General features: G+C 38.7%; 1 pseudogene; it reads right to left on the reverse strand.

Moving 5' to 3' along the window:
• LOC117540549 lies at positions 1–27,704 on the reverse strand (annotated as a pseudogene).
• Positions 27,705–27,949: the final 245 nt, after the last annotated feature.

Below are 27,949 nucleotides of genomic sequence, written 5' to 3' on the forward strand. Positions count from 1 at the left end.
GGTACATTTAGAACAGATCAAAAATGTGTGATTAATCGCGATTAAATATTTTAATCGACTGACAGCCCTAGAACTACAACTAAACTGCGTATTTGACCGATGGCCCTTTGATCTGAACATTAAAGATTTCCCATTTTTTCCAAAAGCCCAATGATTATGTATAATTACTTTTATTACAAATGTTTAAAAAAGGGGGCAATATTGTTTACAATTGTAAGCTGATCCCCCCAAATAAAATATGTTTTCATACAACTAAACTGTGAACGGCCCATTTGAACGATGGCCCATTTGAACGATGGCCCATTAATCTGAACCTTAAAGATTTCCCTTTGTTTCCAAAAGCCCAAAGGTTTTGAATGTTTAGTTTTATTAAAAATGTTTTAAATGGGCAGTATTGTTTAAAATTGTAAGCTGATCCCCCCGAAAATTATGTTTTTATACAACTAAACTGCGAATTTGACCGATGGCCCTTTGATCTGAACCTTAAAGATTTCCCATTTTTACCAAAAAGCCAATGATTATGTATAATTACCTTTATTACACATTTTTTAAAATGGGCAATATTGTTTAACATCGTTTTTATACTCTAAAACTTTTTTCGACAGCCTGATATCCCGAAAATACACGCTTTCTCTCGTCCAATGGGATACTTTAGACTATTTGGTTTTCAAAATAAAGGGCCATCGGAACACACCGGAAAACATGTTTGTTTTTGTCTTGTACTTTAAACTTAAATAATCGTAAACGTTCTACAGAAGTCTATATGGAGGGAAATTATTTACTTTAATCCATTTTTGCTTCAAATAGTATATATATGGGTCCATAACAGATCATTAGGTTACATGCGTGCTGATGTATCTACATGAACATAAATCTGCTATAATATATATAATCACACACACACTCTCTGAGTTTCCTTGACTCCTTTCCTCAACTTTAACTATTACGCTCATTTAATTTAGTGCGTTACTTTTGTTTTTATCGCCCATTTATCATTATTACTTTTGTGTGAACGAAAGTGTCTTGGTTTATTTTCGCTTCTCTTTCTTGCTTCAGCTGTCGGGTGGATGCCTTGCTCAAGGACACGTTATGGAAACAGTTACTCATCACAGATGTTTGTACAAATGTATAAATATAACACTCTTGCATTTGTGTTGAATTACTTCTTTGGCTCTTGAACTTTAAAGTGCAAAAAGAGAGAAATCAATAAATCACAGTTTATCATTAAAATGCATTGAAGACTGCGCCGTTAGTAAGGAGTGAAACAAAATATATATATATGTACACTCGCCACGTAAGAAACAGATATTTAAACTGCAATTTTAACTGAGAGCTGTACAGACAGGTATCACAGGGATGATGAAGCTGATGAAGATGGAGGTCTAGGTGAACTTCCGGATGAAGCGCAGTTTGAGGTACGCGATGGTCAGGAAGCAGAAGGTCATGACGCCCAGAGCCACGTGGTTCTGCCAGAGACCCCAAGTGGACCAATCAACACCCTGATTGTCCAGAAACTCCTCCCCTGTACACCTGCACAGACACACACACACACACACACACACACACACACACACACACACACACACACACACCACACACACACACACACACACACACACACACACACACACACACACACACACACACACACACACACACACACACACACACACACACACACAAACACAAACTTGAATACTTTATTTGGTTCCACAAATTATATTACATAAGACAGGGAATCAAATATATCGGAGCTAAGCAGCACAGAACACTTAGGGGAACACATAGCATCTCCCTCTCCACAGAGCAATATTTGGCAATTTATTTGGCTTTTCTCTTTGACATTCCAGAAATTCTCAGACCAATCACGGTGCATTTATATACATGGCCAAGACTTCCGAATATAAGTATGCTATATCTACACTTGTACCCAAAGCTGGTTATCACATCGAGCAGTGGTTGGTATTTGATATACTTGACCTGGAAAGCCTGGTCCATGTACAGGTCAAAGGCACAGCCTACTTCTAATATTAGCACCTCCCTATGGTGTCAACAAAAACAACATCAGGTGTATTTGGGATGTTAGCAAAGACATCATTGGTGAAGCCAAACCATTCTGGTAACACTCTAGCGTGCTTGTACATTGCTGCGCTAGATGGTAAGATTGTTTTGTACCGCATCAGACACAATGTCCACAATACGGTCATGACGGGCTATGTACAGGTGTTTGTATGCATTACATCCATTTGTTATGTGTGCAATGGATTCTAGGTGTTGTTTTGAATCCTGATGGTTTCAACAGAATGGAGTGTGAATGTGAGGGTACCAGGTGGACAGATTGTACTTAGTGGGTAATACCTGCAGTCTTGCTTTGATGGTAAATGTCAGAACATCCTCACCAACAGCGGCGTTCTTAAACACTGAGTGTGAGACTGAGTGGTCAGCAAACCCCAAACAGGCTAGCTTTCCGTGTAGTCTGAGTCCACACCAGTGCTGCCTGATCTCAGACTGCTTCATGCTGAGCAGAACCCTCCTTGCAGAGTCTCTGTGCAGTTCCACAGTCTCTTCCTGAGGTGTTGTGATGTCGGCCTTCACAACCACACTGGGGTCTGTGATCAATTCATCAGAGACTTCAGTCTGTGTGTTGAGTCTTGTTCATTTCAGCTGGACTCCAGTCCGATTGCAGAGGTCATTGTGATCTGGCCAGTCAGACCCCGAAGCCCCTGGCCTGAGAGTCCAGTTTCCCAGAGTCTTTCCTCCTGAAGCCGAGGAAGTTGTTCTGGTCTGCGCTGGCCAGGGGGATCTTCCTTCTGTGTAGATCCAGCAGGAGAGAGGCCCTGGCCATTTCTCTACGGTGACATCATCATTGTTAAGCATGTGGATCAGGTGGGCTAGCCTGGTGGCTATGTAGGTCCACTCGACATTGGGGACTCCCAGCCCCCCCTCTCCACATGGGAGAAAGATGATGCCCCGTGTGGAGTGTGTGTTGAGGCCCACCCACTTTCTGACCAGCTGGACAGTTTTGTTTGTCATTTCTCTCAGTGCCTTGAGAGGGATGTGTACATTGGCAAAGAGATGTTGAATTTTAGCTAAAGCCACCTCTCTTACAGCCTGGAACTTCATGAAGACGGGGAGGGGGGACAAGTCAATCAGGTGGAGACGATGGAGAAACTCTGTAGTGAGCTCCTCGACCTGCTCCCCCCACTCGCCAGCGATGTTAAACCTGTGACCAAGGTATGGGTAGGTCTCATTACGGGAATACACCTTAATGGGTTGGCCCATTACAAGAAAGGAGGGGGGCTTGTCGTTCTTCGCCTTATACCAGCGGTTGCCTTATACCAGCGGTTGCCTCCACTGCGGCGCTCATGGAGTACGGCACACTTAGCTTGCCACACACACACACACACACACACACACACACACACACACACACACACACACACACACACACACACACACACACACACACACACACACACACACACACACACACACACACACTAGCCAGTCACATCATGCTGCTACTTAAAGTGGACCTATCATGCTGTATTTGAATAATATAGTGTAGGCCCATACCTATATAAGGCATATTTATACTTTTTATTTTTCAAAATACCAAACAGATCATGCATTTTAGCCATTCCTCATTTCGCTCAATTTAACACTGTCTTTGCATGGGCTGATTCTGTGAGAACAGCACCATCTACAGGCCTGGCATATGTACTACAGCGTCTCCAGCGCTTTCAAACGGCAATGTCTGTGGCTGTCTCCTCCTGATTGGTGGAGTTGGCCCAATAGCCGTAGCGCCACTTCTGTGACGTCATAGAAGTGTTTAAATCTGGATCAGTCTGTGTCAGATCCGTTGCAGCCCCTTTTTTAGAGATTTGGCTATGGAGGAAAATAGAGAGGGTTGTGTTTTCTGACACTTGGTGAGTTCCCTGGAACACCAGGGACACATATTCATGTATACAAGACGTACAAAAGTGCATTTTGCATGATAGGTCCCCTTTAAAAGAGGACAGTATGTAGTGTCTCTACTGGGACATGTCTCCTTGCTTTAATGTTCAAAAAGCTCTTTATTGTTCTCATACTGCCTGTGCTGCAGCACCTCTTTTCACCCTCTGTCTGAAACCTTAGCCTATCACGTACGATGTGTTGGAGCGCTAGCCAATAGGACGCGAGTGTTACATAGTGATGTCACTATTTTAGCCTTTGCAGACCATTTACATGCACAGAAAAAGGGAAAACCCCAGAAAGCACAATAGGCAGTGGCGTTTTTATATGTACAAAAGCGGTGGGGCACAAACAACTTAGATGTCTATATAAGCTTCTGCAGTGAGGTTCATGGCTGGTGAGGCACTGGCACTGACTCTTCAGGTTTACAAATATTATATTTTGACCTAAATCAAAATATAATATTATTTTCAAAAGCTTTTTTTGTCTGATGCTTCAATTAATTTTAAACAGACAGTTCAACAGAAGGATACCCACAAATTTTAATTTTATCATTTAAATATTGAATTGTTCTCTCTTAGTAAGATCCCATTTTCAATACAATTGTGGTCTTACCTTGACTTGAAGATGAAGTCCATTTGCCTATCCTTCTGGACAAAAATCTCTATTACTTTTTTGTAAAAGTCCTCCTTATCTTCTTGTGATTTCAAAAGTCTATCATAAATCTAATCGATAGATTTATGAATCGAAAATTATAAAAGTAGGGTAGACATGTGGATATTATCCGGCTGAACAAAACGTGCATTTATCTAACAGGTTTGTTTCCCACAGATCTTATTTTGAGCTATTTTCTAAAATCCTATGGAGAAATCTCATTGCTTTTTTGTGGAGGGAAGCCATGTGCAGCTTACTTCCTGGTTTTAGGACGCGTCTCTCTCCTCCTCTTCACCTGCTCTTCACACACCACACTTTTTGCGGCACACGTACTTACAGCCAATCAGCTCTGAATTATGTGAGATGACGTATGGTGGGGATGGCAGCTCTATGCCCCTATGGTCATTATTTTTTGCCACACACATTAAATAGGAAAATACTCTGAGCATGCGCAGTGTAGTTTTTACAGTCACCGTTCACTTAGACAGTGAGAGGGAGGGGCAGGATCGGGTTTTGTCCCACATGGCTCTAAACAGCTCAATAGGCACACACTGTAGACACTAATTAGAAGAACACAGACTAAAACAGCAATGTACAGACGAATCAGATGATTAAACATGATCTTATAATATATTTAATATATATATATATTTTAATTTATTTTTTGCATTTTGTTGTAATCATTATTTTAATACTTTCTGCTGACACTAGGTGTGCCCCACCTGCCCCTAATGACCAGTCGCCACTGACAATAGGGCCTCTTTAAATACACATTTGTACTCACGCGATCCCCGGGGGGATGTTTGTTGTGTTGATGCCGCCGCAGAACTTCAGACCTGTGAACTCGTTAATCTGCAGAGCCTGAAGAGACACGGAGGTATAACAACATATTATACACAGAATAAACACTTTGCATCACTTTAATCTATCACTAAACAACAGTCAGTGTGTGTCAGTGTGTGTGTGTGTGTGTGTGTGTGTGTGTGCGTGCGTGCATGCGTGCGTGCATGCGTGTGCTCACAGTGAGGCCGTATCGTAGGATGCTGAAGTATTTGAGCCATGCGAGCCAGCTGGCGATGGAGGGAAGATTGACGAGAAGACCGGCGAAGATCTGAGGAGAGAAACATTACACAGGTGAGAAAATATAACTGTGTGTGTTTTTATAGAAATTCAGAGCGTTCTCTGCCCGTGAGAACCATGTGTGCAGCCGTAAATTAAATGTACTGTCTTTTATTCAGTGATGCAAACACAGGTATGGTGAAAAGAGAGAGAACTATTCGAAGCAGGAAAAAAACAGCGTAATATACCATCTGACAAAGGCCTGCGCTATAAAGCTTCAATTAACTGCTATTCTTTATAATATACTCTGATCAATAGGAGACAGAGATGTTAAGTTATAAATCAAGGGTTTTTATTATTATTTACAGCAGGGGTGGGGAACCTTTTTCCTTTCAATGTTTACAACATCCTCCGAGGGTCGTACAAATGATTGAACTCAACCTTTGCTTAAAAAAACTAAAATCCCAACCCATTCATTTGGCCTTTCTTTCATGCTGTGCACAGAACAAGCAACCTCTGAATCCCCCATAACATCTCTATAAATGAGTAAAGAAATAGTCCTTGGAAGGTTGGTTCCTTAGTTAAGTAAAAAGTGTTTAAGGCGAGGACTTAAGGGTAACAAACACAGAGGTCTTGAAAAATATCTTATTAAACGTGCTAAAAGAAATATTCAAACAGTTTCAATGAAAACAAAACATCAATTCAGTTTACTGGGAATAAAAAACCTAAAAAAGGAAGAGAGAAACATGTTCAAAACTGCTGAGTCATGTTATGGGTTGCTGATTTACTAAGTCTTCATCCTGAGTCAGTGTGTGTGTGAGAGTGTGTGTGTGTGTGTGTCCTAGCATTACTATACTTGTGGGGACCTACATCTGTTTACACAGTCACGTGTGGGGACTCGCCTCCCTTATGGGGACAAATTGGAGGTCCCCATAAGGGGAATCATTAATTTTAGGGTGAAGACTTGGTTAGGTTTAGGGTAAGGGTGTTGGTTAAGGTTAGGATACGTCTACAGGAAATGCATGTAAGTCAATGTAATGTCCCCTGAAGTGATGTGTACATGGTATGTGTGTGTGTGTGTGTGTGTGTGTGTGTGTGTGTGTGTGTGTGTGTGTGAGTGTGTGTCACCATCATGAAGACGCAGGTGATGGTGATGAAGATTTTGGCGATGGCGACCACCGTCTGGTCGGCGGAGATAGCGAGTGCCATGGCGGTGGCTGTGTAGGCCACCATGGTGACGGAGAACATGAAGGTGAAGAAGGCCGCCACCGTGGGCTTCAGACCTGTGAGGGAGAGGAGATAAAATAATGTTAATAAAATAACAAATACATTCAAAGAAAATGTTCAATATGTCTACAAACAAATTAGATAAAGGTGCTAACAGGACGAAGCACTAAAAGGGGTATTAGAAAGAAGTTGCCGTCTACATTTAAATGAATTGTTGTTATTATTATTTTTTATTATGAAATCATTTACTGAAAAACTTTTTTAATAATGATTTTAAATATTTGTATTTCTTCTTTTATTCATTTATTTTGTATGAATTTTTATTTTAATTTGTAAATAAAAATTCATATGAAAATAAAATAAGATTAATTATTTGTATTATTTTTTGACGTATCGATTAATCGTTAGGCCTATAAAACATACAAAAGAGTCCAAATATAAAGACTTCAAATAGTTTAATTCATTCAACATGCAATCAAGATTTCAATTGACAATTTTTAAAGAATGTATGTACCTTTCGGGACCTTAGGAAGGCATCTTTTTTTATTTAAAAAAAGTATTATAATTTTTTATTATGGAATAATTTATCTAAATACATTTTCTGTCCACCCCACTTTTATAAATTATTTTAAATATTATTATTTATTCTTCAACTAATATTTTTGGGATTATTTAATATTTTACATTTTTAAATACACACATTGTAAATAGAAATTCACAAGAAAATGTAATTATTTAGGTTATTTTTGGGATGTATGCATTAATTGTAACGCCTATAAAACATCCCAAATTCATTTGACATACAATTAAAAAAGTAATTACCTTTCGGGACCTTGAGAAGGCGTTTTGCCATAAATCACGACATTAAAAACTCAAATATTAAAATAGTTAATGATTAGTGTGGGTATATTTAAAGCTGAGTGTGTGTGTTGGACGCACCGATCATGAAGTAGGAGACGCAGCTAAACACGATGGCAGGGATCGTCCTCAGAGCGATGATGTCTGACAGCATCTTACACAGGAAGTACACCGACACACGGTAATACCCGCTGATGTACTCGTGACTGAGGAGGAAAACACACACAGAGGGTTATTAACAGGAACATTTAAATATAAATCCCCGTCTGTTATGTCCAGAGGTGGGAAGTAGTGGAGTACAAATGTGACCTGCTCTATCGAAATCAGTCGCATTGACCCGAAGACACATTTTGAGTTGTATACACTGGAAAGAGGATATTCATAGCTTTCTAATGATATCAGGATTGTTTTTGTATTCCAAATATTAAGCAAAATATGTCACATTATATAATGACTGTCACCGAGTCATCATTTTGAGAAAAAGGCCTTCAAAGTGTTCTCTTCTCTGGAATCCATCGATCTGATTGATTATTAGTGGAGCAAATTATCCAAATACTACGGAGGGGAGATATTTTTGTTTGGAGGGAAGCTCGCGAGTGTGTGTGTATACGTGTGTGTGAGTGTGTGTGTGTGCGTGTGTTTGTGTAATTTTGCGTTTGTGTGTAGTGTTGGTTTCTCTCACGAGAAACACCGGCTGTTGTTATGCCTGCTGTGACGATAAGTTACTCCGTTCTCCGCTTGTAATTATGCCGAAGCTTCAAAGTTGTATTTATCATCTGAATTTGCCGAAACAAGTTTAATATTCTGAAAGCCAAGACTTTGTTTAATTGAAATCAGATGAAAACAAACTGTAACGGACCCTGCCGTGTTATTTATGATTACTATACTCTTACATTCATAATTTCAGCCGGAGGGAGGGGGGCGGCGCTGTGGAACAGCAGAGTGCGAGTGAGAGGTGCCCGTCTTCGTCCCTTTACAAGCTTCAAACATGTGTTTATCGTGTGATTTTGGAAATAAAAGTTTCATATTCTGAAAGCCAAGACTTTGTTTGTTTAAAATCAAACAAAACACCAGAACCCCGAAAAAATAGTTTTTTACGTAAATCCACGTTTATTTTGAAATGAGCCGTTGCGACTTCCGACTGATTTCGATAGAGCGGGTCAGAAATACTTTGTTACTGTACTTAAAGGTGGGGTAGGTCATCTTGGAGAAACCAGCTCGAGTGCGCTAGAATTTGAAAATACACAACCGGAAAAAATCTGCCCCTTCTTCACAGAGCCCCTCCTCCAACACACGAACGCGCACATGACCAATGAGGGCACGAGATGAGTTTGTGCCCAGATGGAAGGCTGACAGGCAGGTAGGCCATCCAGTTACTTTAGCCGGCTCAGATGATTGGTCGAGCTTTTTACAGCGCCACGGCTTCCACTGATGATATTTATTTATGGATTTTTTGTCAAAGCATTTCAGATATTCATTGCTATCGGGATGTTAAGAGCATTCCATGGAATATGACAACAAGTGTGTTTCTGAAGTGAATTACCTACCCCACCTTTAAGTACACTTTTCTGGTAGCCTATCAGTACTTTACTCCACGACTTTTTACTTTGACTTCTTACATGTTGAACACAAATACCTGTACTTTCTACTTCTCACATGTTGAACTCAAATACCTGTACTTTCTACTTCTTACATTTTGAACTAAAATACCTGTACTTTCTACTTCTTACATGTTGAACACAAATACCTGTACTTTCTACTTCTTACATGTTGAACACAAATACCTGTACTTTCTACTTCTCACATGTTGAACACAAATACCTGTACTTTCTACTTCTTACATGTTGAACTCAAATACCTGTACTTTCTACTTCTCACATGTTGAACTCAAATACCTGTACTTTCTACTTCTTACATTTTGAACTAAAATACCTGTACTTTCTACTTCTTACATGTTGAACACAAATACCTGTACTTTCTACTTCTTACATGTTGAACACAAATACCTGTACTTTCTACTTCTTACATGTTGAACACAAATACCTGTACTTTCTACTTCTTACATGTTGAACACAAATACCTGTACTTTCTACTTCTTACATGTTGAACACAAATACCTGTACTTTCTACTTCTTACATGTTGAACTCAAATACCTGTACTTTCTACTTCTTACATGTTGAACTCAAATACCTGTACTTTCTACTTCTTACATTTTGAACTCAAATACCTGTACTTTCTACTTCTTACATGTTGAACTCAAATATCTGTACTTTCTACTTCTTACATGTTGAACACAAATACCTGTACTTTCTACTTCTTACATGTTGAACTCAAATACCTGTACTTTCTACTTCTTACATGTTGAACACAAATACCTGTACTTTCTACCTCTTACATGTTGAACACAAATACCTGTACTTTCTACTTCTTACATGTTGAACACAAATACCTGTACTTCTACCTCTTACATGTTGAACACAAATACCTGTACTTTCTACTTCTTACATGTTGAACTCAAATACCTGTACTTTCTACTTCTTACATTTTGAACTCAAATACCTGTACTTTCTACTTCTTACATGTTGAACACAAATACCTGTACTTTCTACTTCTTACATGTTGAACACAAATACCTGTACTTTCTACTTCTTACATTTTGAACTCAAATACCTGTACTTTCTACTTCTTAAATGTTGAACTCAAATATCTGTACTTTCTACTTCTTACATGTTGAACACAAATACCTGTACTTTCTACTTCTTACATGTTGAACTCAAATACCTGTACTTTCTACTTCTTACATGTTGAACTCAAATACCTGTACTTTCTACTTCTCACATGTTGAACCCAAATACCTGTACTTTCTACTTCTTACATTTTGAACTCAAATACCTTTACTTTCTACTTCTTACATGTTGAACTCAAATACCTGTACTTTCTACTTCTTACATGTTGAACTCAAATACCTGTACTTTCTACTTCTTACATGTTGAACTCAAATACCTGTACTTTCTACTTCTTACATGTTGAACACAAATACTTGTACTTTCTACTTCTTACATGTTGAACTCAAATACCTGTACTTTCTACTTCTTACATGTTGAACACAAATACCTGTACTTTCTACTTCTTACACGTTGAACACAAATACCTGTACTTTCTACTTCTTACATGTTGAACACAAATACCTGTACTTTCTACTTCTTACATGTTGAACACAAATACCTGTACTTTCTACTTCTTACATGTTGAACTCAAATACCTGTACTTTCTACTTCTTACATGTTGAACACAAATACCTGTACTTTCTACTTCTTACACGTTGAACACAAATACCTGTACTTTCTACTTCTCTCATGTTGAACTCAAATACCTGTACTTTCTACTTCTTACATGTTGAACACAAATACCTGTACTTTCTACTTCTTACATGTTGAACTCAAATACCTGTACTTTCTACTTCTTACATTTTGAACTCAAATACCTGTACTTTCTACTTCTTACATGTTGAACACAAATACCTGTACTTTCTACTTCTTACATGTTGATCCCAAATACCTGTACTTTCTACTTCTTACATGTTGAACACAAATACCTGTACTTTCTACTTCTTACATGTTGAACACAAATACCTGTACTTTCTACCTCTTACATGTTGAACACAAATACCTGTACTTTCTACTTCTCACATGTTGAACTCAAATACCTGTACTTTCTACTTCTTACATTTTGAACTAAAATACCTGTACTTTCTACTTCTTACATGTTGAACACAAATACCTGTACTTTCTACTTCTTACATGTTGAACACAAATACCTGTACTTTCTACTTCTCACATGTTGAACACAAATACCTGTACTTTCTACTTCTTACATGTTGAACTCAAATACCTGTACTTTCTACTTCTCACATGTTGAACTCAAATACCTGTACTTTCTACTTCTTACATTTTGAACTAAAATACCTGTACTTTCTACTTCTTACATGTTGAACACAAATACCTGTACTTTCTACTTCTTACATGTTGAACACAAATACCTGTACTTTCTACTTCTTACATGTTGAACACAAATACCTGTACTTTCTACTTCTTACATGTTGAACACAAATACCTGTACTTTCTACTTCTTACATGTTGAACTCAAATACCTGTACTTTCTACTTCTTACATGTTGAACACAAATACCTGTACTTTCTACCTCTTACATTTTGAACTCAAATACCTGTACTTTCTACTTCTTACATGTTGAACACAAATACCTGTACTTTCTACTTCTCACATGTTGAACCCAAATACCTGTACTTTCTACTTCTTACATGTTGAACACAAATACCTGTACTTTCTACTTCTTACATGTTGAACACAAATACCTGTACTTTCTACTTCTTACATGTTGAACACAAATACCTGTACTTTCTACTTCTTACATGTTGAACACAAATACCTGTACTTTCTACTTCTTACATGTTGAACACAAATACCTGTACTTTCTACTTCTTACATGTTGAACACAAATACCTGTACTTTCTACTTCTTACATGTTGAACTCAAATACCTGTACTTTCTACTTCTTACATGTTGAACACAAATACCTGTACTTTCTACTTCTTACATGTTGAACTCAAATACCTGTACTTTCTACTTCTTACATGTTGAACACAAATACCTGTACTTTCTACCTCTTACATGTTGAACACAAATACCTGTACTTTCTACTTCTTACATGTTGAACACAAATACCTGTACTTTCTACTTCTTACATGTTGAACTCAAATACCTGTACTTTCTACTTCTTACATTTTGAACTCAAATACCTGTACTTTCTACTTCTTACATGTTGAACTCAAATATCTGTACTTTCTACTTCTTACATGTTGAACACAAATACCTGTACTTTCTACTTCTTACATGTTGAACTCAAATACCTGTACTTTCTACTTCTTACATGTTGAACACAAATACCTGTACTTTCTACCTCTTACATGTTGAACACAAATACCTGTACTTTCTACTTCTTACATGTTGAACACAAATACCTGTACTTTCTACCTCTTACATGTTGAACACAAATACCTGTACTTTCTACTTCTTACATGTTGAACTCAAATACCTGTACTTTCTACTTCTTACATGTTGAACTCAAATACCTGTACTTTCTACTTCTTACATTTTGAACTCAAATACCTGTACTTTCTACTTCTTACATGTTGAACACAAATACCTGTACTTTCTACTTCTTACATGTTGAACACAAATACCTGTACTTTCTACTTCTTACATTTTGAACTCAAATACCTGTACTTTCTACTTCTTACATGTTGAACTCAAATATCTGTACTTTCTACTTCTTACATGTTGAACACAAATACCTGTACTTTCTACTTCTTACATGTTGAACTCAAATACCTGTACTTTCTACTTCTTACATGTTGAACTCAAATACCTGTACTTTCTACTTCTCACATGTTGAACCCAAATACCTGTACTTTCTACTTCTTACATTTTGAACTCAAATACCTTTACTTTCTACTTCTTACATGTTGAACTCAAATACCTGTACTTTCTACTTCTTACATGTTGAACTCAAATACCTGTACTTTCTACTTCTTACATGTTGAACTCAAATACCTGTACTTTCTACTTCTTACATGTTGAACACAAATACTTGTACTTTCTACTTCTTACATGTTGAACTCAAATACCTGTACTTTCTACTTCTTACATGTTGAACACAAATACCTGTACTTTCTACTTCTTACACGTTGAACACAAATACCTGTACTTTCTACTTCTTACATGTTGAACACAAATACCTGTACTTTCTACTTCTTACATGTTGAACACAAATACCTGTACTTTCTACTTCTTACATGTTGAACTCAAATACCTGTACTTTCTACTTCTTACATGTTGAACACAAATACCTGTACTTTCTACTTCTTACACGTTGAACACAAATACCTGTACTTTCTACTTCTCTCATGTTGAACTCAAATACCTGTACTTTCTACTTCTTACATGTTGAACACAAATACCTGTACTTTCTACTTCTTACATGTTGAACTCAAATACCTGTACTTTCTACTTCTTACATTTTGAACTCAAATACCTGTACTTTCTACTTCTTACATGTTGAACACAAATACCTGTACTTTCTACTTCTTACATGTTGAACACAAATACCTGTACTTTCTACTTCTTACATGTTGAACACAAATACCTGTACTTTCTACTTCTTACATGTTGAACTCAAATACCTGTACTTTCTACTTCTTACATTTTGAACTCAAATACCTGTACTTTCTACTTCTTACATGTTGAACTCAAATACCTGTACTTTCTACTTCTTACATGTTGAACTCAAATACCTGTACTTTCTACTTCTTACATGTTGAACATCAAATACCTGTACTTTCTACTTCTTACATGTTGATCCCAATACCTGTACTTTCTACTTCTTACATGTTGAACACAATACCTGTACTTTCTACTTCTTACATGTTGAACACAAATACCTGTACTTTCTACCTTCTTACATGTTGAACACAAATACCTGTACTTTCTACTTCTTACACTGTTGAACACAAATACCTGTACTTTCTACTTCTTACATGTTGAACACAAATAACCTGTACTTTCTACTTCTTACATGTTGAACACTAAATACCCTGTACTTTCTACTTCTTACATGTTGAACTCAAATACCTGTACTTTCTACTTCTTACATGTTGAACTCAAATACCTGTACTTTCTACTTATTACATGTTGAACTCAAATACCTGTACTTTCTACTTCTTACATGTTGAACTCAAATACCTGTACTTTCTACTTCTTACATGTTGAACTCAAATACCTGTACTTTCTACTTCTTACATGTTGAACTCAAATACCTGTACTTTCTACTTCTTACGTTTTGAACACAAATACCTGTACTTTCTACTTCTTACATGTTGAACTCAAATACCTGTACTTTCTACTTCTTACATGTTGAACCCAAATACCTGTACTTTCTACTTCTTACATGTTGAACTCAAATACCTGTACTTTCTACTTCTTACATGTTGAACTCAAATACCTGTACTTTCTACTTCTTACATGTTGAACTCAAATACCTGTACTTTCTACTTCTTACATGTTGAACCCAAATACCTGTACTTTCTACTTCTTACATGTTGACTCAAATACCTGTACTTTCTACTTCTTACATGTTGAACTCAAATACCTGTACTTTCTACTTCTTACATGTTGAACTCAAATACCTGTACTTTCTACTTCTTACATGTTGAACTCAAATACCTGTACTTTCTACTTCTTACATGTTGAACACAAATACCTGTACTTTCTACTTCTTACATATTGAACACAAATACCTGTACTTTCTACTTCTTACATGTTGAACTCAAATACCTGTACTTTCTACTTCTTACATGTTGAACTCAAATACCTGTACTTTCTACTTCTTACATGTTGAACACAAATACCTGTACTTTCTACTTCTTACATGTTGAACTCAAATACCTGTACTTTCTACTTCTAACATGTTGAACTCAAATACCTGTCCTTTCTACTTCTTACATGTTGAACACAAATACCTGTACTTTCTACTTCTTACATGTTGAACTCAAATACCTGTACTTTCTACTTCTTACATGTTGAACACAAAATACCTGTACTTTCTACTTCTTACATGTTGAACTCAAATACCTGTACTTTCTACTTCTTACATGTTGAACTCAAATACCTGAACTTTCTACTTCTTACATGTTGAACACAAATACCTGTACTTTCTACTTCTTACATGTTGAACACAAATACCTGTACTTTCTACTTCTTACATGTTGAACTCAAATACCTGTACTTTCTACTTCTTACATGTTGAACACAAATACCTGTACTTTCTACTTCTTACATGTTGAACCCAAATACCTGTACTTTCTACTTCTTACATGTTGAACTCAAATACCTGTACTTTCTACTTCTTACATATTGAACTCAAATACCTGTACTTTCTACTTCTTACATGTTGAACTCAAATACCTGTACTTTCTACTTCTCACATGTTGAACTCAAATACCTGTACTTTCTACTTCTTACATGTTGAACTCAAATACCTGTACTTTCTACTTCTTACATGTTGAACACAAATACCTGTACTTTCTACTTCTTACATGTTGAACTCAAATACCTGTACTTTCTACTTCTTACATGTTGAACTCAAATACCTGTACTTTCTACTTCTTACATGTTGAACTCAAATACCTGTACTTTCTACTTCTTACATGTTGAACTCAAATACCTGTACTTTCTACTTCTTACATGTTGAACTCAAATACCTGTACTTTCTACTTCTTACATGTTGAACACAAATACCTGTACTTTCTACTTCTTACATGTTGAACTCAAATACCTGTACTTTCTACTTCTTACATGTTGAACTCAAATACCTGTACTTTCTACTTCTTACATGTTGAACTCAAATACCTGTACTTTCTACTTCTTACATGTTGAACTCAAATACCTGTACTTTCTACTTCTCACATGTTGAACTCAAATACCTGTACTTTCTACTTCTTACATGTTGAACTCAAATACCTGTACTTTCTACTTCTTACATGTTGAACACAAATACCTGTACTTTCTACTTCTCTCATTTTCCAAACAGCTGGTTCCTTTAGTCTGAATGTGTGTTTGATGCGTGATCATTATTCTTTAGAGTCATTGCGTGCCTATTGATTTGAACACGATCCGTGTATCCATAATTTCCTGGTCTTCTCTAAAGAAGAGGGACCAATGGAAACGTTGTCATGTTGCCGTTGTTCAGCATGGAAACATTCATTAGCTAACAATGACATTATTGTTCTATTAATATAAAGGGAGGTCAGGTACTCTTTAAAACAGCTGCTAGTTATGGGTACTTTTTACTGAAGTACATTTCAAAGCCTACTTTGACTTGAGTAAAGAAGTTTAGTCAATACTTCTACTTTTACCAGAGTACTTTTAAACACGAGTATCTGTACTTCTACTTGAGGAAAGGATGTGTTTAGACTCACATGAAAAGTTTCCTCTCTGTGATGAAGAGCTCTGCAGACGTCAGCGAGCTGAAACACTGATTTATTGTTAAGAAGAAGAAGGCGCCCGTCCTGAAACACAACATATATTTACTGTAATCCAGCACGTTATACGTATATATGATTTACTAATATAAACACAGTATAGCTACCTGTTCTGAAGTCCACTCGCATCGTTCTTCACTCCGAAGAAAATGAATCCGACGATCAGAGCGAGGAACAGAGTGACTCCTATCTGAGGAGCAAAACAGAGAGATAATGGATCAATTAATAGATACATAATTTATATAAATAAGAAATCAATTAATCCTGTAGTTAAAGCTCTGATAAAAGCCAGGCTTCTTTAAAAAAAATAAAAATGGTTTTATGCATTTACATTTTTCTATTCACTTGTATCATCATTTATTTTGCCATTATTACTGTTTTTATTGCTTTTAAATCTAGTTGTTTACATTTTAATGATTGTTATTGTCTTTGGTGGAATTGTAAAGGCAGTGAAACTCAGAAAAAGTGGTGAAAAATATTTAAAAAGTAGCATTTTAAACAAAAAATACAGTATGTATCTGAGGCTGCAGTTCCTCTAGCGGCCACCAGGTGCTGCTCAAACCACACGTTTGGCCGTTATGAGACCGTTTAAGAAGATAAGATAAGAAGTACTTCATTGATCGTTAAAGCTGCATAAAAATACATATATATTTAGATAATATTCTATTTCTATTTTAAATCTATATGTGTTACCTGAGCGATGGAGATCTGCGGGTTCAACAGGAGGTTCTGGAAGGTTCTCTTGAGAACCCATCTGAACTGAGTGAAGAAACCGGTCTTATAGGTGATGGTTCTGGAGCGAGAGGAAGAGGAGGAAGACTTCTTACCCCCCGTTATCCTCTCTAAAGGGAGAGGGGGAGGTCAGTGTTAATTGGGTTGATTATGAATTGTCAGATTTAATTCCACAGTAGATTCCGTGTGTGTGCGTGTGTGTGTGTGTGTGTGTGTGTGTGTGTGTGTGTGTGTATGTGTGTGTGTGTGTGTGTGTGTGTGTGTGTGTGTGTGTGTGTGTGTGTGTGTGTGTGTGTGTGTGTGTGTGTGTGGTGTGTGTGTGTGTGTGTGTGTGTGTGTGTGTGTGTGTGTGTGTGTGTGTGTGTGTGTGTGTGTGTGTGTGTGTGTGTGTGTGTGTGTGTGTGTGTGTGTGTGTGTGTGTGTGTGTGGTGTGTGTGTGTGTGTGTGTGTGTGTGTGTGTGTGTGTGTGTGTGTGTGTGTGTGTGTGCGTGTGTACCCAGCTCTGCTCTGGTCTCTCTGTATTGACTGCACTTCCTGTATTCCTGCACCAGTTTATCTTCAATCCCCTGCATCGAGGAGAACGACACGTCAGAGTCTGGAGGAAACAAGGAATAATCATCACAAGGAAATACAACAAAAGTGTATTTATATTTCCACACACACACCGACACACACCCACACACACCGAGAGACCCCCCCCCCCCCCCCACACACACACACACACACACACACACACACACACACACACACACACACACACACACACACACACACCTTCTTTGTTGTTCAGGGCCAGAGCCGCAGCGCTGGAGTCTCCGTTGATGATGTCCAGGAAGAAGTCAGCCGGGTTGTTGTGGGGATCACAGGTGTACCCTGGGAAATGTAGTTCCAAACACAATCACATGTAGTTCACTTCCTCTCTTTCATGTTTTCGGTTACTTTGGATTTCTTTTGACCTGCCTACCGATTTCAGAGAAGTAGTCCAGAGCGGTCTGAGCCGAGCCGTGGTACACCTTTAGAGAGGAACGAGTTCATGTGTTCATTCATTTCACTACGTAGAATATTATAGAAGCTGATGTGATTTAAGAGAATAATAAAATAGGCAGAAAAGAAAGATAAACCAGATTGACCAAAAGTGAGACAAAGTAGAGCAAAGTGAAGCAAGGAGGTAGAACATGAGCTAAACACAGTATATACACCTGTTTCCCGTGCACCAGCAGCGTGAGGCTGTCGAACAGACGGTAGATTGAGTATCTGGGCTGGTGGATGGAGAGGATGATGGTGCGCCCGCTGTTAGCCATCCTGCAGAAACAAGAGCGGAAGAAAGGTTCCTACCTGGTCACAGACACAGTACGAAGCTGTATGAAAGCCTTTTTGGGAAACGGGGGTAAAAACCAGGAGAAGTGAATCTGAGATGAAAGTCACTGTTTTTACATTTTTTACTTGGAAAAGTTGTGTGTTTTTACTCCAAATTACCACCATAATTGCTGTGTGTGTGTGTGTGTGTACGTACGTACGTACGTACGTGTGTGTGTGTGTATCTGGAATCTGGGTGTGACCCTAACAAACTGTCCTTCACTGCAAACATCGCTGCTAAAACCCGTTGCTGCAGATACACGCTTTACAACATCAGGAAGATACGTCCCCAGCTGACACAGAAAGCGACTCAGGTTCTGGTCCAGGCTCTCGTCATCTCACGCCTAGACTACTGCAACTCCCTCCTGGCTGGTCTACCTGCATGTGCCATCCCACCTCTGCAGCTCACCCAGAATGCAGCGGCTCGTCTGGTCTTCAACCTTCCTAAATGTTCCCACACCACTCCGCTCCTCCGCTCCCTTCACTGGCTTCCGGTAACTGCTAGAATCCACTTCAAGACAATGGTACTTGCGTACCAATGTACTTATTGTAAGTCACTTTGGATAAAAGCGTCAGCTAAATGCAATGTAATGTGTGTGTGTGTGTGTGTGTGTGTGTGTGTGTGTGTGTGTGTGTGTGTGTGTGTGTGTGTGTGTGTGTGTGTGTGTGTGTGTGTGTGTGTGTGTGTGTGTGTGTGTGTGTGTGTGTGTGTGTGTGTGTGTGTGTGTGTGTGGTGTGTGTGTGTGTGTGTGTGTGTGTGTGTGTGTGTGTGTGTGTGTGTGTGTGTGTGTGTGGTGTGTGTGTGTGTGTGTGTGTGTGTGTGTGTGTGTGTGTACCCTCTTCAGCAGCAGCAGTACAGAGTTAGCGGTGCTAGCATCCAGCCCAGTAGTGGGTTCGTCCAGGAAGAGGACGGGGGGGGTCGATGATCAGCTCCATGCCGATGTTCGTCCTCCTCCTCTCTCCCCCCGAAATACTCCGGATCAGCTCAGTGCCCACCTGCACACACACACACACACACACACACACACACACACACACACACACACACACACACACACACACACACACACACACACACACACACACACACACACACACACACACACACACACACACACACACACACACAGTTTTAATCTCAGAGGGTATTTTTAAATATGTGATTTTAGTTCTCGTAAACTAACCACTTTATCTCTGAGAATATTACGGTTTTTTCCCCATATATGTTCGACTGAGTCTCGGTGAATATCTCATATTTTATCCAAGAATAGTTAAAAAGGGTGTTTCCCATAAATGTGGTAGATTTGGTCTCATAACTTAATCAGGATTTTCCCTGTAGATTTGGAGGGATCATTTATATCATTCTTAGTTTTGTTTGGCATTTAAAATGACCACATATGTTCCCATTACTAGCTTTCTGCATTTGTTTATTTTTTTATTGTACTTCCCCCCCCTCCTCCTCCTCCTCCTCCTCCTCCTCCTCCTCCTCCTCCTCCTCCCTCTTCTTCCTCCTCCTCCTCCCTCCTCCTCCTCCTCCTCCTCCTCCTCCTCTTCCTCTTCCCCCCCCTCCTCACCCTGGAGTCGGCCACCCGTCCGAGCCCCAGCTCCTGGATCAGCTTCTCCACTTTCTGCTTCTTCTCCTCCTGAGAGACGGAGGCCGGCAGCCGGAGCGCCGCCGAGAAGGTGAAGTTCTCTCTGACGGTCAGAGTGCCCATCACCACGTCGTCCTGAAGAAGCATGGAGAAGAACGTGAAGAAGAAACATGGAGAACATGAAGAAGAACGTGAAGAAGAAACATGGAGAACATGAAGAATGATCAGAACCAGAACTACAACAAACCCTGTTAACCCCGCTGTTAAGAGAAGAGAAGATGAGAGGAGAGGAGGGGAGAGGAGAGGAGAGGAGAGGAGAGGAGAGGAGAGGAGAGGAGAGGGAGAGGAGAGGAGAGGAGAGGAGAGGAGAGGAGAGGAGAGGAGAGGAGAGGAGGCACTAAATAAAAAGTAATAGTATCACTAAAGTCATTTCAATTCATGCCGAGGGGAAAGTGCACATCAGTAATTCATTTCATTGAAATTGCACGGACACAGTTCTCGAGACATTTCACCATAAATCCCATTGGTCACTGTCATGGTGGCGCTAGAGGGAAAGTCAGATTATCATTAATGTCACCAGGGTTCATCCTCTGGAAACCATGAATGTTTGTAGACGCCTGATTGGCTCCTGCAGTTCTACTTCCTGTCTGACCTCCTCTCACCTGCACCACGTATCCCGACAGACACTTGAAGTTTGGAGGCTGGTGAGCTCCGTCGATCAGAACCTCTCCGGAGAGCCCGGCCGGGTCCTTCCTCGCCGCCAACACGTCCAGAAACCTGATGTAGGGAGATTCAAGTTAGAGGGCTGATTGGAAACATATTTTATTTGTTTAACAAACAGTTCTTCTTGTATTTTGGATCATTCTTTTTGGAATTTTTCACATATTTTCTGCTTATTTTTTAAATATATTTTACTCATAGTTTTTGGGATATTTAACACATTTCACACTCATACAACATTTCACATATTTTAATAATAATTTGTATTTTTACTTTTCACATTATTTTAAGACATTTTCTGGATAATTCTTCCCATATTTTAGTTATATGTTATTTTACAAATGTCTTGCAGTATTTATTTATTAATTTGAATAATAAAAATAGCTTCCCTGTAAAGGAACACGTTATCCTTTAGTTCATCACCAGCTGCAGATACATGCTTTCCACTGGATGAAAACTACAGTATTTCCCTCTGAGATGTCGGGTTGTCGAAGTTTAAATTAGCATATGAAGTAAATATTAAAGTTCAGTTCAGACTCACGATGATTTCCCACATCCTGTTGCTCCCATGATGGCGTTCAGTCCCGGCTTCATGAGGCCACTGAGGGAGAAAATGACAAAAACAGTTTAGAAATGTGAGAAAAGTTCATATAATTGAAACTAAACCCCGTACAGAACTGAGCTGGTACCATGCTAACAGTTCTGTGGAGTCTATTTGTATATAACATTACAAGACTGATTCTTATTATTACATGATATGCTTATTGTGCTCATGAGATTGCTATGACTATAGAATAAATAGACTAGGGCTGTCAGTCGATTAAAATAGTTAATCGCGATTAATCGCAAATTAATCGCACATTTTCTATCTGTTCTAAATGTACCTTAGAGCAAGATTTTTCAAGTTGTTATTACTCTTATCAACATATGAGTGGACAAATATGCTTTATGCTAATGTTTATTATCATTTGAACAATGACAAATATTCTCATGAATATTAAACACAACAACCTGGAACCTCTAATACAATACAAAGTGTGTGTGTGTGTGTGTGTGTGTGTGTGTGTGTGTGTGTGTGTGTGTGTGTGTGTGTGTGTGTGTGTGTGTGTGTGTGTGTGTGTGTGTGTGTGTGTGTGTGTGTGTGTGTGATGTGTGTGTGTGTGTGTGTGTGTGTGTGTGTGTGTGTTGTGTGTGTGTGTGTGTGTGTGTGTGTGTGTGTGTGTGGGTGTGTGTGTGTGTGTGTGTGTGTGTGTGTGTGTGTGTGTGTGTGTGTGTGTGTGTGTGTGTGTGTGTGTGTGTGTGTGTGTGACTGGCATTTGTTTTCAGAAGATATTATGATAGTATCCGACAGCATTTAGCTCTACATCGAGATTAAGATTACATTTATTTATTTTGGGAACACCCGCATATAGGCTACCTATGGAGTTAGCCAGATGTGTGTAAATTACTGTTCATGGTCATTTGAAAACAAATGCCGGTGTCGGACAGACACAAACACACCGAACACACAGAGCTGAGCTGAGCAGAGTACACACACACACACACATCATGCGCCTTGGTGACTGCATGGACATCTCCTTCATAAAACTAATAAAAGGGGGAGTAATCGGGCAGTTCGATGTGTGTAGAGATGTGTGTGTAGAGGTGTGTGTGGTTAACACGTAGCAGCCTGCAGTCACTCGCTGTTCTGATGAAGGTAAACACAGCGAAGGCGGTGCGTAAAAAGGCACATCTTTACCCGCTGGTGCTGCACTTCTCAGAGGCGGAGTATACGTCCCGCTGCCTCCTGATTTTCTTTTTGTCGCTGCTTTTAATTGAACTATTCATATCTTAGACTGCACTGTAGCTTTTATCCATGTACTTTTTATCCATGTATTTTTTCTTTTAATGTTTATTTTATTAGCTTTTCTTTTTAATGACTGATTTTAAATGCCATTTTCTGAATGTCTTTCATTTTTTGTAAAGCACTTTGAATAGCCTTGTGTTGAAAAGTGCTATATAAATAAACTTGCCTTGCCTTGCCTTGATGCTGCCTGCAGCCATTTCATGAAGTGAAGGAGGTGTTCCTTCTATAAAACAGCTGCGGGCAGCAGATACTGTGAGAGTCCCGGACATGCATTCATAGATCAAGGCAGACTGGTTTACTCTCCTGTTTTGCCAATCCGGTGCTTAAACAAATAGCTCTACACTCCTAGCCGACATGTCCTTAAAATGAAGTCTGAGTTTGAAATATATCTCAAATAATGTATGCACTGCCATTTCCCCACATAAACATAACAGTCTGCAATTAAACAGTTGTCTCCTGTGCGCTCCTCTTCCTACTTGGCGCACCGGTAACTTTCTCGTGCGCTCGAGAGGCTGAGACCCTGAGCTGCCGAATCCCTCGGAACACCATAAAAGCCATGGCATTTTTAACAGTTTTCTAGTGAAAGTTTAACCAGGCTACTGGATGAAATAATATGACTGGTATAGGTGCAAAAATTAAACACTTTTTGAAAAAAATATTATGATAAAATATTTGTATATATTTATAATTCTGCAAATATTACGATAAACTCACAGCTATTTCGCGGCCCGGTACCGGTCAGTGGACCAGGGGTTGGGAACCCCTGAACTATAGGACAGTCAAAAGTTTAAAAGGGGAGGGATTATTAAAATATGCATAAATAAAAAGAAAGAATGCTAACTAGGTAACATAAGATAAGAATAAACAAGTTTAAATGATTGGTTGTGATCATATTCTAAAGATGTTTGGATTATTGAAAAGTATACAGCTCCCTTTCATCTGAGTGTTGAGAGCTGTATCCATGAATTCATGTTGGGCTCAAAGTAGGGCTGCTCGATTATGGCAAAAATCATAATCTCGATTATTTGGGTCAATAATTGATATCACGATTATTAAAAACGATCAACCATTTACTTTGAAAACATCAATTTATTGAAGAAAATAATTAGAAAAGTATGTTTTTAACAGTTGATTATTGAACTTTAAGTATAATTCAACTGAAAAACCTATTTAAAAAAATAAAATCGTTTTATTTCGATTATGTTGTTTTCATAATCGTTGCAAGCCAACATCGTAATTGTGATTAAAATACGATGAATTGAGCAGCCCTAGCTCAAAGTGCTCCAGATTGATGCATTTAACTTCAACATTTAAAAAACATCTTCCTGGGGGTGCATGCCCCCGGACCCCCCTAGAGGATGTGACGTCCACCACCAAATAAAGCAGGTTAAAATAATTAAATTGCATACATGTTATTTTAGTAAACACTGAAAACGGGTCCCACAGACCCAAACAGCACTCAAAGGTTAAAGGTAGCATATAATAATGTTAAAATGTGCTAAATATATACACTAAAAAAAACAAAAAAGAGGAGTAAAAGTAGCTCACGACTTGTTTTATTTTTTGAAAGTAGCCCTCATCCTAAAAAAGGTTGGAGACCCCTGTTATAGAACGATACATTTGACAATTTTAAGCTTGGCCTACCAGAGGGTGTCGTTTTTCTCATACTGATATTCTGAACAATCTGTGTTGTTGTATTTGCTGTACAGTGTCTCTACTGTAGGCTATTTTTATTATATGTACAGCACTTTGGCTCCACCAAAAATCGTTTATAAATGTGCTATATAAATAAAACTTGATTTGATTTGATTTGAAATGTTTAAATCACATTTGGTCCGATAACTTTAGCGAAAAAGTTAATTCGACAAAACCCTTAAAACTTTAGACACTTCTTAATAATTCCCAAGAAGACGAGCTGATAAACCAATCAGATTCCAGTATTAGGGGAGGTAGGATTGTAGGTCGTCTGATTGTAAAGTGACAACTAAATTAACCAGACCAATGGGAGGCGTGTGGCGCAGTGGGCTAGTGCGTTGGTGTTCGGATCAGGGGGATCACAGGTTCAAACCCCACTGCAGTCAGGGGTGTTTCTCAATCGCGAGGATGCTGGCTTGGTAGTCGCGTACTTCAAGTCACTTCCTTCAGAAACGAAGCAAGTATGCTTCCAAGCCACGGCTTCGGAAAACGAAGAAGAATGGAACAGGCTAGCAAGTGTGCCACTCTCTCTAACGGTTTCAACATAAACTGTACCGAAAATAAATACCTCACGATGTCTATCTAATTATGAACTTGCTTTACTTTCACGGGACACATTTTTCGTGATAACAAATGTAACAAAGTCACATATTTAGTCCGTGCGCAAAGCATTGTGGGGATTTTAAGGACGCGAAGTCTACCCATGTGCAGCCTCGAAATTACCGCCAAACCAAGGAGGCGGCCTCGGTGGAATTCCAAGTATGCTGGAGATTGGAACAGTCCTTCAGTGGCACTCGATGACGTAGCATCCTTGAAATATTGGCTTGGAAGCCAGTATCCTCGAGATTGAGAAACGGCCAGCATGTCGTTGTGTCCCTGAGACACTTCACCCCAAAGTGCTCCTGTGGGGATTGCCCACAGTGTTGAGTATGTAGGTCGCTTTGGATAAAAGCGTCTAACAAGTAACAAAAAACATCGACCAACCAGGATAGCCAGAAAAAGCCATTACGGGCTACGAGCTATTCACCAAAACAAGGAATATTAGTTATAAGACATATTATAATGATCTCTATTCACGTATTGTTCCGTTAGCAACCGAGCTAACTAGCTTCCTTATGTCTGGAAACAATGTGTATGACCCTTTAATGACAATAATGAGACATTTGCTTCTCTTATAGCCTGTTGTTGTGTTACCGCTTTCAAACTGCTCAAACCTGCAGAAAAGACAGATGGATGAACGTCTGTATCTCCGGAGCATTTAACCATTTAAACTGCATTTAAAACATGACATTACTTGTTTACATTTGTGACTGCCTTGTCGTATTGTTCTTGTATTTGTATGGTAATGTTGTATTGTTGTACTGTTCGATGTATCATAGGTCCAATTTATAGTCACTTTGTATATTATATATTCAAAGTTTTAGCTTGTATTGTCAACATGATACTGTCTGTTATGTGTAATTGCACCTTCGGGAATGCTTGGAATGTCGCTGTAGTGACGATAAAGGAATCTAATCTAATTACATTCCCATTTTTGAAGCTGTATTTTACTCACTTTAAGTCGATGAGGATTTCTTTGATCGTCCCTTTCTTCCGACACAGGCAGTTTCCTCCGACGGTCACTTTGTAGTCGATGTTGTGGAAGCTAACGGTGGTGCCGCGCCGCTGCTGGCCCAAACCTGCAGGCTGAAAAACACGTATTATAAACCCAAAATGTGTATATTTTTAATAATATGTGAGGTTATGATCAATGAAGGAAGGGTACCTGGTGTTTGGAGGCTCCATTGGTCCCCATGTCTATCGCCACCCGGCCCTCAGACATCTTCTACCTCTTCCTGCTGAAACACTGAGGATAGATTATCGTTGTTAACGCTTATACAGGAAACTGACCCGTTTTCAACATAGGTTCAACTTTTCTATGGTTTCAATTATCAATGTATTCCCATTTTTTACAATAAATCAAGTTTTAACCTCCAAATAATGAATGAAACATGGATTTCTGTCCATTTTAAGTTTCAAGAACACGTTTTCAAGCAAGTAAAAGCCTTTAACATCACATTTTGAAGATTAAATTAGTACGTTATATAAAAATAATAATATATTCAAGGTTGTGTCTATTAATAGTCACTAAATTACATAAAACTGACCCATTTTTAACATAGTTTTGCGTTTTAATCTAATATTTGCTATGGTTTCAATGCATTTTATATATATATTCCTTATATACATTTATATATTTCTCAATGTATTCGCATTTTAAAAATTAATCAAGTTTTATCCTTCAAATAATGAGTGTAACATGAATTTATTTTTAGTAAAAAGCAGTTACACATTTATTAATCCATCACATCCACTGTGTGTTAGCTGTTAATATATGCCTTTTATCAGAGTTTAAACTCACATTAATGACTCTTTTACACAATGTATGTCAGTCCACATCCTTAATAAGGTGGATAAAGACGCTAGTGTTAGATTATAACATGATAATCAGTCATTGACATAATCACAATTATAAATCTTGATCCTAAGTAAATGCAGTGTGTGTTGAAAGTAAAAGTAGTAAAGAAGCTTACAAATCAACCAATGCCTTTCAGTCAAAGAACCGCTCCCACGTTCCCCATCTTTAGCCGCATGCGGGCTAATCTAACCTCACACACATCACACAAGTTACATGTCTCTTCACACACACTTAACGAGGTTACACAGAGCATTAAAAGAGGTTTATTTACCTTCTGAAGCTGAGTAATCCCAGTGAGACCGGCAGCAGCAGCAACTATGAGGAGTGTGTGTGAGAGGAGTGTGTGTGAGAGGAGTGTGTGAGAGGAGTGTGTTGCCCCTTTCACACCAACGCGTGAGAGCAGTGTGTGGTAAACCCAGTTTCATGACTGAAGGCTAAAGAGAAGTAGGCAGGAGTAGATCTCTCTCTCTCTCTCTCTCTCTCTCTCTCTCTCTCTCTCTCTCTCTCTCTCTCTCTCACATGCACACACACACACATACCATGTATACATCACTTCAGGGGACATTACATTGACTTACATGCATTTCCTGGAGACTTATCCTAACCTTAACCATAACCAACACATGCCTAAACCTAACCCTAACCAAGTCTTCACCCTAAAATTAATGATTCCTCCAATTTG

This window comes from Gymnodraco acuticeps, unplaced genomic scaffold, assembly GCF_902827175.1.
Source record: "Gymnodraco acuticeps unplaced genomic scaffold, fGymAcu1.1, whole genome shotgun sequence".
Taxonomy (NCBI): domain Eukaryota; kingdom Metazoa; phylum Chordata; class Actinopteri; order Perciformes; family Bathydraconidae; genus Gymnodraco; species Gymnodraco acuticeps.